We start from the raw sequence: 15,403 nt of genomic DNA on the forward strand, positions 1-15,403 counted from the left end.
TAATAATAATAACTACAGTTTAACGGATTTTGATGAAATTTGGTATTGGGAAGATCTTCTAAAAATTTGTATGCAACAATAACGGACGCATTACACGTGTTTCTGTGAATATCCCAATCGTAATCCTAGCGCTTACACGCTAAATGTTTATCGGGGCGACAAATTTCTTCATGGGAAGTTACAGAAAGAAATGAAACAAATATTTCAGGCCAATTACACTTGTTCCATATGTTTTGCGACCAAGAAAACGGCCTTGTATGTGTTTGATAGGTATGTACCAAATTACACTGCATCAAACACTAGAAAACTAATTTTGATAATCTTCACTGTAAAAACTACAAACCTCATGTCCTTGAGATATATGAGATAATGAAATACAAGAAGTCAAACTCGTATAAGTTATTATTTTATGCTTATATTTCCTAAGCCCCCCTCGTTGGTGTCTCCACCTTATCGTGGTGAGGGGGTTTGAGTACGCCAAGGACTCTGAGAGCTATACCAGCGGTAGCGTAGCTACTGGCAGGGCCTCCCTTGCTGGACAGGTCAAAAGGTAGGCATCAGACGAAGAGACACACCAAAAAACCAAAAACTGATGCCGGAAGCAGCGTCATCAGCAGCGACTTGAAGCACAGAGCAAATGATACTCGAGATGGTTCAAGTTCGTATAGCAACAGGCGTGACCAGAGCGGTTTGAACGGCTGTTGTACTGCGATGTGGAAAGCAAATGGAAAAACTACCACATTATCACTTTTCCTGGATAATCTCTTTCCAAAAACAGAGATACCATGTATGCGAGATCCAGAAGACGTAAGAAGATGCTGGATGACCTTGGGGACAGAAGAGGATATATTCATTTGAAGGAGAAAGCTCTAGATCGCATCAAGTGGAGAAACTGTTTTGGAAGAGACTGTGGACCTGTCGTATGACAGATTACTGATGAAAGAATGAATTTCCTAAGCTGTAGGATTTGATTTAGATTATGGTAAACGTTTAAGGATCTGATAATAGATGATTACTTTGAAATAAATATTGTTGCGCACAGACACATCGCTAAGCGTGACTCTGTGGACGTCAGCCGTTGCTTAGTAACGGCTCCGTAATCACCTTCCGGCGGAAACGAATAGAAACATCAACAATATCCGGGCTATTGCTAGGTAACCTGCAATAAAACGGCAGAGAAATTGTTGCTATAAGTGTGGAGATCAATAAACCTAGCATCCAACCCATACCGCGTCTATAGTCACCCTTAAATAAGTGACAATATTCAGAAACATGTGCTTACTTTAAGAAATCCATCATGTGTGACGTAAACATCTCTATTCATAATGTTGCAGATATGTATGTGAGTTATATATATTCCTTTAGCTGACCATGAGCCATTATGTTCAGGACGTGGGCTTAGTATTTATTAAATGATCATGGATGTAGGTAACGTAAGCTGCTCACTCAATCATGGAGCTGAGCCCTTCTTGAAAAGCCGCCAATTGTGCAGCTACTCAAGAATTTCCCAGCATTTTATGGAACCCGAAGGTTCATTACCATGTTCACAAGAGCTGGTCTGTATCCTGAGCCAGATCGATCTAATCCATACCATCCCATCCTATCGTTCTATGATCTATTGTCCACCTACCTACGTCTTGGTCTTCCCAGTGGTCTCTTTCCTTCTGGATTTCCCATCAATATCCTATATACATTTCGAACTAATTTTCATAGCTTCATGGAATTCAGAATGGCAACTCTGTAGTGAAAAAGTTGTTGATATTCTTCGTTATGGAAGCCACAGTTTTTTTTCTGAAATGTTAGTATTTCAAAACGCAAAATAATAATAGTAGTAAGACTTGTTAACCGCGAGAAAGGGAAGTTATCCAAGTTGATAGCTTCTGCACAACGAGGAGGCTCCCGTACCGGGCCTCTGCAACGCCTGAACTGTAGCCATTGTCCGCTTCTTGTTCAGAACCCAGGGTGTGTATTCGAGGGGTCAAGCTTCAGTTAGCTACTCTAGATACAATCAAGGTAACGTTTCAAAGCGAACTGGGGCTTCACTTCAAAGCGGTGTTTCATTGTTCCAGTGTAGTCCATATCAACTGAAGTGATCATCTCCCAGCACCGCCTCTGGTTTAAATGGTTCGATGAATGAAATGTCTTCAATAGCTTCTATCTCCCGAAAACTTTAATTTACTGATTTCTTTCCACCTCATGCCTCTCTTCCTGATATCTTCTAATACCGGGCTTAACCATCTTGTTCTTGGTTCAGTCATAAGTCTATTTTCTTAGAAATGTAATTTTAACTCTATTATTGATACTTGTGTTCTATCCCTTATTTGTACAAGACCAAAGCATTATAGTGCTTATCTTATAAATAAATGTTCTACATAAATATTTTGATAAAAGCTAATAAAATATTAGAATACTATCACGTGTAGGGTTGAAGGCGTGATGAAAATGGCGGGTTCTATTTCGGATGATTGGATTTATTGGCACCTTCGTTAAAATTTCTCTTAATAACGTTTAAATACAGGATAAACAACGCTATCGCTGATTTACACAAACACTGGTCCTCTCCAGGCACCACAGCTAAATCGCAGAACTCCAACAGTCTCATTGAATTACACACTCCAAGTATTACACACGGACGAAGCCTTCTAATCACATGTTAAATTTTCACAGGTATACGAACTTCCCGTGGCTATCTTCTACCGAGAACTCAGAGGTCAGAACTAAATCCTAGCGTTGTTTGTTTTTAAGATAACTCCTTTGCAAGGACCCCACGGAAAACAGCCTCTGTTGTTGAAACGTGTTTACCGAACCATTGCATAGCAAAGATCGCAGCGTGGATAACACAGAAAAGTTTCTCTGTTGTTGAGGTTTGTTTACCTAGCCGTTTCCAAGCAACGCTCTGGCCATCCACGTTACCAATCTGTATATTTACTCTATTAATATTTTACATTTTATTTAAAAAAAATTAAAATAGTAATTTTTTCGAGTAGCCTTTACGTAACACCACAAAATATTCAAGGACTTTATCGTCACTTCCATCTCAGAAACTTTCGATTCCACAACTGCATTGTCGGTAGTAGAAGATTGGATGTAGCTGGATCGACAGCCCTACGTCACATGACTTTTTTTAATTACTAGTAGGATGGGACTAAGTCCCTTGCACTGCGGCCACTTCTGGCCTATTGTACCAGCCCCAGATGATAGGTGAGGGTGATTGTGGAGCAATTGGTGGAATGAATATTGGCAGGGGAAGCCAAGTACTCGGAGGAAACCTGCCCCAGCGCCACTTTGTCCACCATAAATCTCACTTGACCCGACCGGAGATCGAACCCGGGCCGCCGCTGTGGGAACCATCGACTAACCTCTTGAAGTATGGCGCTGCCCAAGTCATATTAGTAACTCATGGAGCTGAGCCCTTCTGGAGGAGCAGCCAATTCTGCAGCTACTCAAGAATTTCCCAACATTTCATTGAACCCGAACGTTCGTTACCGTGTTCACAAGAGCCCTCCACTGGTCCCTATCCTCAGCCAGATCAATCTAATCCATATTATCCCACCCTACCTCTCTAAGATACATTTTAATATTGTCCACCAACCTACGACTTGGTCTTCCCAGTGGCCTCTTTCCTTCTGGCTTCCCCACCAATATCCTATAAGCATTCTTCCTTGTCCCATTCGAGCTACATTCCCTGTTCATCTCATCCTTCTTGACTTGATCTTTCTAATTATACATGGAGAAGAGTACAGGTTATGAAGCTCCTCACTTTGCAGTTTTCTCCAACCTCCTGTCACTTCATCCCTCTCCGGTCCAAATATTCTCAACACCCTGTTCTCAAACACCCTCAGTCTATGTTCCTCCCTTAACAACCCTAAGTCACATTACCAATTAGATATATGAAAGTTCCAAGTTATTGCCGAATACGCTGTGGTATTAGAAAATACCGAAACAGAAACAGGACAGGAAGACCCACCCAAAACCTCGGGACTACACATCCAATACCAGAACCAGGAAACGGAAACAGCAGTTTCCCCCAACAATTCCTTAAAAGCTTGATGATGCCCGGTGTCAGTCTAAACACGTAGCGCAATGTACAGAAGCTTCTAGATAAGTTTTAGAAGGATGCGGGGGGCTCGAGGTAGCGTAGATGGTAGAGGCACTATACTACAAGCCGTAAGGTTGCGTCTTCGATTCCCTATGAGGTCACTGGATTTTTCAATTGACATAACCCTTTCAGCCGCATTATGGCCCTGCGGTCGACTTAGCCTCTAAAAGAAATCAGTACCAGGAATCTTCCCGGGAGTAAAGGTCGGCCGGAGCGTAAGGCTAACAACCTCACCGCCATCTGTCAGCCGATTGTCTATAAAATGCGGGAGCGTCGACGTCTCACATACCTATGAGCCTCCACGGCCTGTTGCAGGGATAGCTTCACTTTTTTGTGTTAAGGAGGACGCGCTGCAGGTAAAACTGTAATCCAGTGACATCTGTTGAACAATAAGCGAAGTGCGGCAGGGAGCAACAATATAATATTACTAATACAGAACCACACAGTGTGTGTCGAAATTCAAGAGCCTTTCACCTTCTTAACGAAGGAACAGGAGAGTAAATGGTAAAGGGTTTCTATGTGTTAAACAGAGTCCTACTGGTTCAGTTTGCACCTCCAGCTGCTTGGGTGGGGGAAGAGGGAGAAGCAACAACTAATTGGAGCTTAGTGACGCCTGTGCAAGAGCTCAACAAAATAAATCATTAACACTGACCATGTATTGGGGATAGCGGACCTCCTGCCATTGAAGCGGCATACAAGGCCCTTGTAATGCTCTTAAGTAAAGCCTCTTAATGTGAATGAGCAAAGACGCCTCGTAGAGATGTCATGTCACTATACTTTATGCATCGAGTGGGAAATTAAAAAAAATATGGCGACCAGCGCTGCAAAATTAAACACATTAACTGCCTGGCAAAGTAGAAGCAGTACTGCTTAATTGACCAAGTAACACAATGACTTAACGAATTACTAAAGTAACTAATTTAATTATTATTATTATTATTATTGTTGGAGGGGTTGGGTATCCCCATGCACCGCGACCAGTGGTCTATTGTACGTCCCCCTGTGATATTCTACCAGTCTCTATACCCTACCGATACTGGTGCGTACCATCAGTCCCGACTCAGCCAGCGAGTTCGGCCTCTACTGGCTCAGCGGTATCTAGATGCTTTCCCCATCTACCAGAGGCGTTAGAGACTATTGTTGGGCGGGAAATGTCCTTATAATTTGGCTCAGAGGCCTCCTTGAGGCATGAGGTTCTTTTACGTGCCGTAAAGTTACGACACGGGACCCACGGCTTAAAGTCCCTCCCGGAGGACTTGTTCCTTGAATTTTTCCGCGCTTAAAAATTCCACGACCTCCGCTGGGTTTGAACCGGCGTACCTTAATTTAATCATTAAATAATTATATTAAAAATATAACAACTGCCTTATAGGTTGCTTATTATTTTTATTTAATTAATTACAGTTGAGAGAACGCCTCTATGGTCTAGTGATCAGAGTTCCTGGCTACAGATCCAGATGGATTCCAGGCGCTACCAGATTTTCTGAGTAGTAGTGGGTCTGGAAAGTGGTCCACTCAGCCTCGTGATGATAATTGAGGAGCTATATCAAGGACACGGAGGCTCGGGTCTAGAAAACCGAGATTAACGGCCGTGGGGATCCGTTTCGCTGACCACTCCACACCCTCTATCCGCTAAAGTTGGCACTAACTTCGCCGACAAGCAGCGGTCGCTCGGTCGGTATAGTTCGCTTGCGGACTACAGGCTCCGGAGTTTAACTTACAGTTGAGATACTATTTTATTCCCGAAAACTAAGTACAGTGAGTTACAAAACAGAATACAACAAAATAGGGTTACTTAATTTTTAGTGACTGAAAGCAGCTCAGGTTTTAGCATCTACACCTTCAAATTGGGAACGATCAGTGAATAATGATTTGGAAAGGATTAGGAAGGAAGCGGTCATGTCCTAATTTGAAGTTCTATCCCCATATTTGCTTGAAGAGACCATGGAAATTCACGAAGGAACCTATTTTTTTATTATTATTATTCTTTTTTACAATCTACATCACTACAGAGCATTAAGTAAATGTGCTGTAGGTGGTTAGCTTGCAAGGGAAACATCCAGTGATGTTTCTCCTACACGTAGTCTATTTCATTGATTGAAGATGTCTTGGGGCCATGTTCTGTTCAGTGTTCTTGTCACTGGACCGTTGGTGTACAGCTCTTCTATTAATTCGTTGTCATGGTTTACAGTTTGATTTTTGTACCGACGAAGGAACTTCAGTTATCATATCCACACTCCGGGCTGAAGGTTTAACGCGAATGTGTATCAGGAATGCCACATACTTTACCATAACGTTCGTTCTAATCCAGTATATAGTTCACGGATTAACTAGCAGGGTAAAGAATAAACTAATTAACTATGCGGCTAACAAATTACCGATCACAGTAGCCGAGCGGTCTAAGGCATGAACAGTTTTCTCTCGCTCGAACACTGGGATCGTGGGTTCGAAACCCAGTCAAGGTATAAATGACTGTGTGTTTCTATTCTCTATTTGTGTTGTCCTGTGTGTAGACAGCTGCCTTGCGATGAGCTGATCCCCCGCCCAAGGAGTCCTACCGTCTGTGTAAAAAGATCAAGGAACTGAAAAAGGGTCCAAGGTCCAATAAAGGGCTGCATATATATATACTCGTATATATATATATATATATATATATATATATATATACAGATATACATATAAATATAGATACATAGATAGATGTACATATATTATATATAGATATACATATATAGACTAACAAATTGACTGACTGACTGTCTAATGAATTATGTAAATCTGTCTGAGTGATCAAATAACTGCCTGCTAACTTAATTCAGTCACTCACTGACTACCAAGTCCTGACTTTGACTGCCCAACAAAATGTCTGGTAACTGCGGTTCTTTTACTGCGAGCACTAAAGTCTCCCATTGTGTTTCTCAATGTCTCTCACATTCCCAGCTCAGCTTTTGAATTCTGTCACTGAAAATTGAGGCGGTCGAAATGTTCCTCTTTTTATACAGAAAGTATCAACTCGTTTGACACGAGCACTGACGTGTATATTGAAAATCGATGCTCCATTTTGCATTGAACGATCGCTTTCAGTTGCATTGTTCAGGCCGATAACCCGTGTTAACAGGGGCAGCTGGTTCTCTACCTTCCGTGTCTGCAGCTACTGCTGTAGGATAACAATATGCAGCTACTCTTCGTAACTAACATTCAGGACACGCAGCCGCTCCGTGCGAACAGAGTGACGTGCTAAGACTGCTCTGAGCCCGACAGTGTCAAAGAAAATGCTCTCATTACTAACTTACTTATGGAGCTTAGCTCTTCTTGAGAAGCCAAATCTGCAGCTACTGAAGAACTTCCAAGCATTTTATGGAACCCGAAGGTTCACAAGAGCCCTCCACTGGTACCTATCCTGAGCCAGATCAATCCAATCTATATCATCCCATTCTATCTCTCTAAGATCCATTGCCCACCCACCTATGTCTTGGTCTTCCCAGTGGAATCTTTCCTTCTGGTTTTCCCACCAATATCATATAGGCATTCCTCGTCTCCAACATTCGTGCTACATGCCCTGCCCACCTCACCCTCCTTGACTTGATCATTCTAATTATACTTGGAGAAGAGTACAAGTTATGAAGCTCCTCATTATACAGTCCTCTCCAACCTCCTGTCACTTCATCCCTCTTCGGTCCAAATATTCTCCTCAACACCCTGTTCTCAAACACCCTCAGTCTATGTTCCTCCCTTAATGTCAGAGACCAAGTTTCACACCCATACAGAACCACATAGAGAAGCGTATGAAACCAATTTAAAAAAATATTCGGTTTCTGAAAGAAATAAGGAAAGGAGAAAAATGAATGAGAAGAAAGAGAACATTTGGATGAAAGAGTTGACAAATGGACAGATGGACAGACTGATGGATGGATGGACGAATGACTGGACAGATGGATGGACGAATGATTGGACATACGGATGGATGAATGGACGAATGACTGGACAGACGGATGGATGAATGGACGAATGACTGGACAGATGGATGGACGAATGATTGGACAGACGGATGGATGGGTGGACGAATGTATGGACAGGTGGATGGACAGACGGATGGACGAATGATTGGACAGCAGGATGGATGGTTGGAAGGAGAGAAAGGGAATAGAGAGTTACATAGCTAAACTAGTTAACAAGTAATTTAATAAACAAACAAACACACCACCAAAAATGCAGATGAGAATATGATTGAGTACATATGAGAATACAGAATGCAGGGTGTAAAAAAGAAGCGACAAACAAATCGTTGTACCCTTTGTAATGCTATTTCTGACCCGCTCTGCAACGAGCTTTCCGTCAGTTTCTCACCCTCCGAAACGCTTGCACTTTCTTGCGCTGATAAGAATAGTTACGTGCCCTGGTTTACGGCTCCGTGAGGGTACCGGCGGCGGTCTCTCTGTGTAGGGTGAGGGAGGAAAGCGCACTTAAACTCTAGTGTAAAACAAGTGACGAGCTCATAAAACTAAAGGGCATACAGCTTCCACTTTGCAGTAAACAATTCCAGTTCTGTTAAAGACAAACATGCCCCGAAGTACGCATTTCGCAGCTCGACACGCCGGATTTCCATAATGCATTCTGTTTCACAGTAACACAGAACCTGTGAGGAGGTGGCAAGGAAGTATAGTCTCTATGGCTTGTCCACAGTTCTCCGCGTTTGTATATCATGGAACAGACAGTGCTGCCCTCTATGTCTTCATTCCTCAACTAATATTTCCCCTGGAAGAGGCCGACTTCCTCTTCTGATTTTATATTTTAATGTGTTTCCTCTCAACTATCATTCACTCAGTGTAGCATCACAACCTGCTTTATACTTGTTCACGTACATTATGACGTCGTTCGTACTTTCTTCACGTTCAATTACACTCAAATATGTACTTTCTTCACGTTCAATTACACTCAAATATATACAGTCATTTCACTCACTCACTCACTCATGGAGCTGAGTCCTCCTTGAGAAGCTGCCAGTTGTGCAGCTACTCAAGAAATTCATAGCATTTTATGCAAACCGAATGTTCATTACCGTGTTCACACGAGCCCTCCACCGTTCCCTAATCTGATCAAGATAAAAAAATCCATACCATTCCATCCATTTTAATATTGTCCACCCACATAGGTCGTTGTGTAAGTATAGTAATTAATTTTATAAAATACTGAATCGAACAATCCAATCGGCAGCCTGATTATGGCTAATTTTTAGGTCAAAATATGGACCTTAAAATGATGTATTTCAATTATACGATTATGGATGATAATCATTGGTTCCATGTTCGTTTATTGGTATTCTTTTTCTGAAGGAATTTAAATTAAATTCGGTATTTAGAATATACACAAAAATATGGGGGGGGGCACGCGGTAGTGTAGTTGGTTGAGGCACTATGCTACAAGCCGGAAGGTAGCAGGTTCAAGTCTAGATGAGGTGGATTTTTTCAATTGGCCTAATCCTTCCAGCCGCATTATAGCCCTAGGGTCGAGTGAGTCTCTAACAGAAATGAGTACCAGGAATTTTCTTGGGTAGTAAAGGGCTGCCGGGGCGTAAGGCTGACAACATTACCGCCATCTGTGAGCCGATTGTCTAGAAAATGTGGGAACCTCAACATCTCAAATATCTCACAACCTTATGGGCCTTCACCGCCTGTTACAGGGATACCTTTACTTACTTATATAAAAATATGAGTAGTGAATACAATTACGGCCAGCATTGTTCCGTTAATATTCATTCTTTACATGAAATTCGATGTCATTTTCCTTAGAAAGCGCTACTTTGTGCATGAGATGAACATTTACATGATATAAAGCGCACATATTACAATAAAGATCACATTTCGGTATGACACGTTTAAGAAAACAGAGTAGAAATATCTTTGTGTCGATTATCTTTGTCAACGAAGAATTCTCAACCGAACAAAAGAGCTTTAAGACAAAGAGATCCAAAATTGCGAACAACAAATTTGGACTGCATCTTCACGGATATGATCCTGTATTTATTCATTTATTTCCATATTCCCGTTCACTATTAAGGGGCAATTTTCTTATACTCGTTGGCGAAGGCATAGGTCACTTTTGCACTGGAGTAAAAGCAGAAATGAAGTACATTTCTTTATTTACTCTGGCAATATCAGATTCCCTGTGAAGTTTCCTGATGCATATTTCATACTGAATACAAGATGGTGGATCCAGAGCAGAGCACAGAAGCCTGACGTCATATGCGGCTGCTACATCTTGCAGGAGCAAAAAGAAAATCTTGGTTATCGTGCTTATGAATACATCACCGTGCTAGAGGAACTCAAAGTAGACACTGGCATGCATATTTTGTTTATTCATATGTTTTCGCATTGCTTCGAACCACAGAACATATTAAATACACAAGTCGAGTACATGTGTACTTGTCTATTATATGTTTTTTTTTCCTTGGCACTACAGCCCCAGTGGGCCTAGGCCTACCTCCATAAACTTCTCCGTTCACTTCGGTTTTTCTAGATCTTACACATTCGGTAGGACTCCTTGGGCGGGTGATCAGGTCGTCGCAAGGCCTCTACCTGTACACAAACTAAACATCCATGCCCTGAATGGAATTCGAACCAACGATCCCGGTTTCCAAGCGAGCAAAGACAGTGCAAGCCTTAGACCGCTCGGCTACTGTGACCGGCAGTGCATAAGAATAATATATAAGAATTCAGTTCGTACCTCACAGGAAACAGATCCGAACCCACGATCCCGGTTTCCAAGCGAACAAAGACAGTACATGCCTTAGACAGCTCGGCTACCGTGACCGGCCTATTGTATGTTTACTAGTTTCTTTTTTTGTGCAAATGATAAATTATTTTCAAACTAATTGACTGATAGTCCCACGTTTGTGCTACTACAAACAGGAAGGTGCGTTCATGAATTATACAGGTGAAGTGAGCTCTATGTAAGGAAATGTGGCGTGACGTTTTGTGACCCCTGTCTTAAGAAACAACAGAGGTTTTCGCTTCTTCAAAATATGTATTACTCCTACTTAAGTCCGTTGTCTATCTCTATCCGCAAAAGTTGGCACTAAATTTGCCGGCAAGCGGCGGTAGCTCGGTCGGTATAGTTCGCTTGCGGACTACAGGTCACGGAGTTTATTCTTGTTTTAAGAGGAAGAAATCGCAGTATAAAAATTTGATAATATTTCATTGTTTGTCCTTGTTTATATTCTGATACTAGGATAAAGAATAGGATAATTGAAGGCAACTCTCACTTACCCTTCTTCAATTCTTTCGTGATCCTTTACGAGTTCACAGTCAGCACACACAGGTGGAGTCCTGTTTCTGGCCTGTTTGGCCGCCATGTTTCTAGCTCGAATCTAAAATGAAAAAGATTTAAATGAGAAGTGACGGTTAAATTTTATACCGAAATTTGTCAGGTACACATAATTTTGTTAGGCTTGCATATCGATTGCATATAGGATATTGAGAAAGCCAGAAGGAAACAGACCACAGGTTAGACCAAGGCGTAGGTTGGTGGACAATATTAAAATGGATCTTAGAGAGATAGGATGAGATGGTACTGATTGGATTGATCTGGCTCAGGATATGGACCAGCGGAGGACTCTTGTGAACACGGTAATGAACCTTCGAGTTTCATAAAATGCTGCGGAATTCTTGAGTAGCTGTAGAATTGGCGGCTCCTCAAGAAGGGCTCAGCTCCATGAGTAAGCAAGTAAGTAAGGCCTGCATATCGGTTCAATTCAATCCTTTTTACGTCAAGTTTAAATAGAATTTATCAGTTTCTTTAAAACGTCATTCCTCATAACATTAAATTAATGTCTATAAGGTTTTATTTTTATGGACCGTTTGCTTTATATCGGATAGTTAATGAAACCACCCAGTTATGAGCCTGAAGGACCACACCTTTTCAGCTGTCCATGACAGCTCGTTCAGCATGTCTTCCAGTTGCTCGTTATATCTAGAGGTCGCTTCCCTTGTCCGCTTCATAACCTCACAACTTAATATGCTATAATATTCGACCTGTAGTTAGTTCGAATGCATTGAAACGTACGTGTACTCACATGACGTCAGACATTCCAGCATAAGCAATCTGAGAGAGACTCGGCGTTATGCCCAGTGGCGTAACTCTTATACTCCTTTTTTTATTATCTTAGGTATCATTTTAAATCTTGTGTTCGGGTTTTACTCAGGTCTGTCCGGTAGAGTTATGACGGTGTACCTTTTCAGTCTATGTATAGTTTCGCTATTGCCTAGTACGTTTACTGCTAGTGCGTTAGTGTGGTTTTCTAATGTTATTCAGTATCTGGTATTGCCCTTTTTATTTCGCTGAGCACCGTGTTCATTTGTATATCTTCATGGATCCTGTGGCTGTTTGTGTACCAAGGTGCGTTCAGAACGGATCGGAGAGACTTGGATTAACAATGATTTAACAAATAACAAAAATGTGTTTATATTCTTAAGAAATAAAATAAACTTAACCAGTCACTTAACGGAAAATCTATCTAGCTGACCAACCGCCTAAATGACTACAAAGTTAATCGACTAATTGAGATATTCAGTAACTAATTAATTAAAAAGTTACTTAACCCTCCAGTTAATTAAATAAATAACTAAAGAGAACGAACTTCCTAGAAGAAATAACAGTTTTCTGCTGCTAAAGAAATTAAGTTTTTATGGAAACTGAAGATTCAAAGACGTGTTCACAAATGTTACATCCTATTCCCAGTCAGTTAATTCTATCTTGTACTAAATCTTGCAATAAAAAAGCCACATTACTTATAAGTCCACAATTTCAATATTTTTTCATCTTAAAATAATCCGCTGTTTATCTTTCACCGTTGTTTATACGGGAGGATGAGGTAGGCAGGGCATGTAGCACTAGTAGGGAAGAAGAGGAACGCATATAGGATATTGGTGGGAAAGCCAGAAGGAAATAGACCACAGGTAAGACCAAGACGTAGGTTGGTGGACAATATTAAAATAGATCTTAGAGAGATAGAATTGGATGGTATGGATTAATCTGGCTCAGGATATGGACCAGTGGAGGGCTCTTGTGAACACGGTAATGAACCTTTGGGTTCCATAAAATGCTGGGAAATTCTAGAGTAGCTGCAGATTTGACTTCTCCTCAAGAAGGGCTCAGCTCCATGAGTAAGTAAGTTAGTACCGCTGTTTGTACGATTCTTCAACGTATCTTTACCCTTTGTCTTTATTTTGCGCGTAATTTTGTTCAGGTTAACGTGAAGCTCATGTTTAGGGGCCTCGCTGGAGACACCGTAAGTAACGCGTCGCCTTATGAAAATACGATTTAGGAACATCAAAGTGAAAGCAGCGGGGAACAATATATGCGAGAATGAAGAAGGAAAGTGAAGATAGGGGAAAGTATTACGGCATCATCTAGGGAACTGATGCTACAAACACCACAGCAATTTGCTCATGCAGATTCCTGCCTTTACCTCCCCTATCTTGTTCTCACTTCATCCTTTTTAACATAAATTCTCTATCACTTTCGTTTTTATGTGTTCTATGCATAAAGTGTATGAAATGAACACATAATTAGGAGGGGATGCGCCTTGGCGTGTTTCATCTACAAACCTCAAGAAACGGCTATAAAATTTGATGCTATGAATATATTCATGTTAAGAGTTGTGGGATGAATTTCATATTGTTGTGATTTTAGAGTGATTATAGACGGGGTTTGGATTGATGAACGGATTTATTGGACTCTTTGGATACAGCGCGTTTCTACAGAGTCACGGATTCACTAGCCGTTGTTTGGTAGAGGTTTCCAACGGCGGACGTTCCCATTCCTTTGGGTTCCCGAAATATATCAGCCTCAGATACCAGCTTCTGAGAGCAACAAATCACAACCGAACCCCAGCGGTTATCTAACTCACTGCGGCTAACTTGCCCTATTTATGATACCTCGGCACGGAGCGCGTAGAAAACACCATTCCTCTGTTGCTGTTTACGGGCCGCTGTCTAGTAACGGCAGTTGTATATTTACTTATTTTGCAGTCGTTGCCTAGCAACGGGTCTGCATGCCACAATATTAGACTAGTATCACGTTAGACAACGCCCACTCTTTGAAGTATGCTTAATATATCAATTGTCGATATGTTGAATTGATGCACATATAAAACTTCACAAATTTCATTGAAATAGCTCCTCAATTATTCTCACGAGGCTGAGTGAACCTCGTTCCAGAACCACTACTTCTCAGAAAATCTGGTAACACTGGGAATCGAACCCGAGACCTCTGGATCTGTAGCCAGGAACTCTGACCACTAGACCACAGAGGCGGTCAACACGTTCAAATAACGCATAAATAATACTTCATAATTGGCCAATGTTGCCCATTTTCTAATCTTCTCACCAAGATCTTTCGCCGGTTCATGAGTTAGTCAAAATTTCGCAAAGGGCCGAATTATTCAGGCGTTTAAATTTACACAGATATAGATGGACCGACTTCACGGTGGAAGAAAGGCAATGAAGACATGGATAAAAACATATATGGGTTCACGAATGCACTCATACGCATGCGCGCACAAATAAATTTTAAAAACGTTAATGTATGGGCTGCAATCCTGAGACCTGTGTATTACAAGGCAGAGACCTAATATACTCGTATCAGATCGAAGGCCTTTAGTTCGGAGCCCGCAGTGGGTCGGCTACAACACATACATATCGGGCCTACGCACGTACATGCCACAGCCGATGTGCTTCTGCTAGTTCATATAAACACGTAACCGTGTTACTGGAGAAGCAGGTCTAGAAGACGCATGCGCACTGGGTAACGAACCGAGAACGCCCGATTGGAAGGATGCTGTAGCGAAAATACAAGCAAATAGAATGAAAGTAGGAGGTTTGTGAGGAGTGGTCTGCAGGTTGGAGACGAAGACATCATTGTTAGGTGGTTGTTGTTATTGTATATATATGTATTTTAATTTTCTCCCATCTTAATAGTAATCCTGATTTGTAATAAATCTATTACTATTATTATTATGATTACTCAATTACTCAATTCTTAATAACACTTAGTTTAATGATAATGAAATTATTACTACTGTTATAATTATCATTTATTTGTTTCTTTGTTTACTTTCCTTCAATATTATTTCTTCCAAGTGCTTACCTGTAATTTGTATTTGACTTTAATAAGTTTGTCTATAATGTAATTACTTTCATCTGCACTGTGCTCTGTCTGTAATTGGCCTTGCGGCTGTTGACTCGGCACATAAATAATAATAAAGAATTGAATTATTATTATAATAATAATAATAATAATAAAAAT

General features: G+C 41.1%; 1 long non-coding RNA gene across 2 annotated transcripts in view; it reads right to left on the reverse strand.

Annotated features, from left to right (window-relative positions):
- LOC117282335 overlaps nucleotides 1–15,403 on the reverse strand; it is a 300,835-nt gene that overhangs the window by 4,198 nt on the left and 281,234 nt on the right. For both annotated transcript variants that reach the window (XR_004513056.1, XR_004513055.1), the window contains one exon: nucleotides 11,365–11,465. This is a non-coding gene — a long non-coding RNA (uncharacterized LOC117282335). The remainder of the gene's footprint in view (nucleotides 1–11,364; nucleotides 11,466–15,403) is intronic.

This window comes from Cryptotermes secundus, unplaced genomic scaffold (genome assembly GCF_002891405.2).
Source record: "Cryptotermes secundus unplaced genomic scaffold, Csec_1.0 scaffold284, whole genome shotgun sequence".
Lineage (NCBI taxonomy): Eukaryota > Metazoa > Arthropoda > Insecta > Blattodea > Kalotermitidae > Cryptotermes > Cryptotermes secundus.